Raw genomic sequence first — 4965 nt, forward strand, 5'->3', positions numbered from 1 at the left:
ATGGACCCTTTCATCTGTTACTGGTCTAAAAGAACTGTATTTCTGGCAACCATTGGTGCTGGGCCTTGGCACATAGAGGCTGGAGGGAATGCTGTCCCAGGGTGCTGGTTTAGCTAAGGACTCTGTTAGCAAGTGGTGGGGGTGCTAAGAAATAACCACCATCTTCTCAAAAATTACAAGGCCAGAGGAGGAAAATTTAGGCAGAATTCCCAGATTACTTCAGTCTATAAAATACATGCTTTGAAAAGCTCAGACTTCAGCCATGGTGTTCACATATGTCCTTAGCCTCTGCTGACTAGTTGTGACTACCTGTGTTGTTCTTGGCAAGAAGGCAGCATTTGTTCAAGGGGGCTCTTGCCAGCTGTGCTGGAGAAAGTGCTTCTCAACAGGATTCCAATTAAATGCTTTATTAATATTTGTTATTCACTGCTTGCAGTTATTGGTAACATGCATTTGCTCAAATGAAATACAGCATGTTGCTTCTTCCTGGGGAGGGGGAGAAAATGATTCTTTAGCTGTTTGTGTTCACTGTGTGGTGTCGAAGTGGTGATGCAGGTGCAGTGTGTGAATAGTGAGGGTCCCTGTGCAGTAAATTCCCCACGCAGGGCCTGGTGTGGAGCAGCTGGCAGGCTCTGGGGAAAAGGCAGCAGCCACTGCATGTTTGTTCAGCAGCGAGAGGAACAGGCAGCAGCACTGGTACAGCTTTGGCTCTGTCAATGTTTCACAGAAAGCAAATATTTCCAAGGTGATTCTCAGAAACTGCAAGCTGAGGACACATTGGGCAATGTGTGACCCTGCTGGTCCAGGGCTGCACCAGGAGGAACAGTTTTTGGAGCTGCCTGCAAAGCCAATGACACAGCTGCACTTGGCTTGGTCCCTCAGCCGTGTCATCTCTCAGGTGTGCTGAATCAAGCACCAAACGTGAGCAGTGAGGTGTCCCTGGAAGCCCTCTGAGCTGGACACAAGCCTGGGTGAATGACTGACAGCTTGTGTGAGACTCCTGGTGCACAGCTACAGCAGTGTGGCCACAGGCCCAGGGGACAAATGGCTTTAAAGCTTTTCCCACAGAGAAGTTGCAAATGAACACAGGCTCCTTGCTGCTGTCACAGCTGATTTTACCAAGCATGGCTTTCAAATATCTGAGCTGAGTAATTTCCACTGGCCCAACTCCACTTGAGTTAACACAAGAGCACATTTTTATAAATGTGTGAGTTGTTCCTTTTTGTTAATATATCTGCATTAAATCATTGTGGCCTTGGAGCAAACTCTCCTCTCTTTGCTGAGAAAGGAAAGACAGGAGTGTCAAACTTCCTCATGAGTTTGACACTGCAATTCTCTGAATGAAATGCCTGAAATACTGGCTTTAGACCCCTCTCCCTGATTGTCTCATCAGCCTTCAGGCACATAGCACACATCTATTTCTACCAACAGGAATTTCTGACCTCCAAGCCAGACCTTTTGATTTATACCAATTATGCCTCTGCCACACATCAAGGAGATTTTTTTTGAACAGTTGTTGCATTTGTTTTGTATTTCTATTAATCCCTTTTAATGCATTGTTGTTATGCTAATGCCAGCTGAAGGTAATTCCAGGGAAATTAAGCTGGGAATAATCTGTTGTAAAGAGGAAAAGAATTATTATAGTTCTCATTAAGATTGATTTTTTTTTCTGTTCATCTGAGCATCTATGAATGATTGTCAATTCTGAACAACATTTTTCTTCTCCAGGATTTAAGAACAGAACTTAATGAGATGAATTTCTATCTGCAAGGTGCTCAAAGCTTGTATTTTAAGGCAGAATAGGCTATCACTGAATAAAAAACACAAGTCAGCATTTCTTCAGGATGGTTCAAGTTTATCCCTTTTATGTATTAAACTTTGTGATGCTTTTTATAACTAAGATTCGTAGCTGAGAGTGTTGATTCTGCTGCTCCATATTTATAACCAGTGTAGATTAAAGCAGCTCCATTGCTGGTATGCATTCATATCTCTTTACTTAGTCCTGTCTATCTTAATTGATAGGGCTTATTTATGTGCATGAGGAGATTATTCATGTGAGTGGGGCATTCAAAATATTGGTATTCATTTACAGAAACAAGTTTGGCTAATAAATATTGATTTTTAAAATTTTTAATGGTTTTAAGTAATATTTAGAATGTCTAAGCACGGTTCTAATTATGTGCTCTTTAAAATTAAACAGATTCTCTTCATGTTTAGACTAAAATAAAAGAAGTAATGTTTGACTCTGCAAAGCTTGAGGAAGCAATTGCATTTCACACACTTTGGGCTCAATTCTCCTTGTGACACTTCTAAATTTTTGTTCCAGGAATATATTCTGTAGCTGACTCGGGTCAGAGGGAGAACAAGGTAATGTGCCAGGCCACTTGTTTGGCACCATGGGCTCCTTCTGCCCTGAGACTTGGAGGAGCTCAGTCAGTAAGGCAGAATTTTGACCAAGGAAGAGATGTGACTCAGGCAGGCTTTTAGCACACGTTTTATGAAGTAGATTTGCAGCTCTTGTCATGTGTCAGTTCATGGCCTGTGAGTCTGCACTCAGCCCCTTGTCTTGACACCACATCTGAGAGTGGCTGGAACAAAAATGAGGACATCATTTGCTGAGATGTCACATGTTTTCATTAAAATGTAATCTCATAATAGGATAGATAGCAGTTTCAGGATTGAGCCTTGTATACAGTGGGTAGACGCAGTGAAAATTAATTTTTTTTCATTATCTTGAATGGTAAACCCATCTGCCAGATACAGACTGGTGCTGAACATTGCTTGCTCCATTTTTCTGGAAGGAAACTAATTAAAAGATTATAGCTTCTGTGTTTAATAGTTGGTCAAAATATACTGGTGGCACTGCTTGCCATTCAGATTTCATCATGTTGCAAGCAGCAAAGGAAAAGCACACTGACACTTCCCTCTCTTTGGGATTCTGTTCATCTCATTCTCTTCCTAATCTGATCTCCCAGGATATCAAATGAAGGCTTCCGTGTGTTAATGAATGCCCAATGTTAAATGAAAGTCAAATGAAACCCAATATCCAGCAGTGATCAGGTTTACTTTGCCCAAGGTCCCACTGGGAGTGTCCTGGAGAACTTGTGTTTGATATCCAGAGGAGAACTGACTTCAGCGTGTAAGAGAGAGGCAGTTTTGGAACACCTCAGTGGTCAAATTGACAAGACATTGTTTCTGTGGCATTTGTAAATGAAGTCCTCTTAACAAGGGTGCTGAGAAACACTTACTGCCAACTGCAACCCAACCGTCCAGCTGCAGCTTCCACCCACAGCAAACTTAGCTTGAACTCTTTAAAACCCTCCCATCTTTTCCTCAGGCCACTAAGTGACAGTGTGATTTGGTTTCTACTGCACAGCAGTTCTATCAAAAATTTACTCTGTATTAAAAACATGAGAATTAAACTTTACTTTAAACTTTACTTGTCATCTTCAAAGAAGAATTCTTCCTCAGATAGTAATAACTCGGCTGTGGCTCTCATCTCTCCCCTCTACAGTGCCAACTTTTAAGCTGTAGTTTTCCTGTGAAGCTTTCAGCTCCTTCTCCCCATGTAGGTGATGTTTCTGGCAGAAAACCTGTGTTTGTGGAGCCCATCTGGCCCCTGGTCTTCACCCATTTCAGACAGTCTCAGTAAACTGCTCACAGAACCAGGTCAAAGACCTGCAAAAGCCAGGTGGGCCATATATAGGAATCACCAATTCACCAGTCTAGCACTGCACATGCTTCCACAAGAATCCTCTTCCATGAAGTGGATTTAATTGCAGTCCCAATGAACATTAATCCCAGCAGAGGTTAAACTGTGCCCATGGGGAATCAACACAAACTGTTTTCCTTTCTGTGTCTCCTTGTTACCCCCTCATCAGTGAAGAGCAGCTGACAGCCTCCTGAGGTGTGGTGCATGTGGAGCCCTATTTATCTGCAAGAACTGTGAAGTAAAGAAATAAATAATTCACCTTAAATCTCAAATTGTGCTTATTTAATTGCACGCTGCAACCTGGATAGCAAACAAGCCACTTGTCATGAACTGCACTGTTTAGCAAACCACCATAAAATGTTAGAGGTCCAGTACTTTAAAACTATCCCTCTCTTGCTGACTGGTGTGACAGCTGAGGGTTAGGGGATCTCCACGCTTCCTCTCAGTGCTGTATTCTTCACTGCAGTGATGGAGCCTTCTTCCATTCAAATGGGTGCTCCTTCCTTTTCTAAGTTTTCCCCATTTTTCCCCTGCTTACATTAGAAAGTGATTATTAGCATTAACAATTTGGAAACAGATATTTTGAACACCTGTTTCTGAAATGAAATTCTGGTAAGTGTTCTTCCTTCCCTAATTGTGTAAGAAAAGGTTTCAAATTTTCAGAATAATTTCTACTTTATCTGGTCCTTGCAGGAAGAAATTACTATTGTCCAGCAGTTTCCCCTGTCTCACTTCTTTAAGTTAAGGGACCTCACATAACTAGAATGTGAGTCATATTTGTGACTTTGTGTGTTAGCCACAGTATTTTTCTAACTGGAATTAAATTTTATCTCTATTTCTGCATTTTTTACTACTTGATAATAAAAAATAATGAACTGTTCCTTGCTGCCCCTCTGGGCTTAGCCCCTAGATTCAATGACTTCTTCTGAAGATCACTCTAGGTATGCTTTTTGCAGTGTTAGACCCTTCTTTTTGGGAGCAGTTAATCTCCTTTGAAAACAAAAGGGCTGTTTTGGAGAGCAATCAGTTGCAATCTTGTTGCTGGTCTTGTTCTGCAAGATAGTGTGATTTTATGTCTTGGTCTGTTTGCCATGGCATGCACAACTTTCTAAGGAAGAGTAGCTTTATTAATAATGAAGCCACTGTTTAAGCAAAATTGAAAGTATTTTAAGAACCCATGAGAACTGATCCCAGTAAAACTAGGAGTTAAATTGGATTCAGAAGTCACACATAATAAGCCATGGATACGAAGT

The sequence above is a fragment of the Motacilla alba genome, chromosome 14 (genome assembly GCF_015832195.1).
Source record: "Motacilla alba alba isolate MOTALB_02 chromosome 14, Motacilla_alba_V1.0_pri, whole genome shotgun sequence".
Lineage (NCBI taxonomy): Eukaryota > Metazoa > Chordata > Aves > Passeriformes > Motacillidae > Motacilla > Motacilla alba.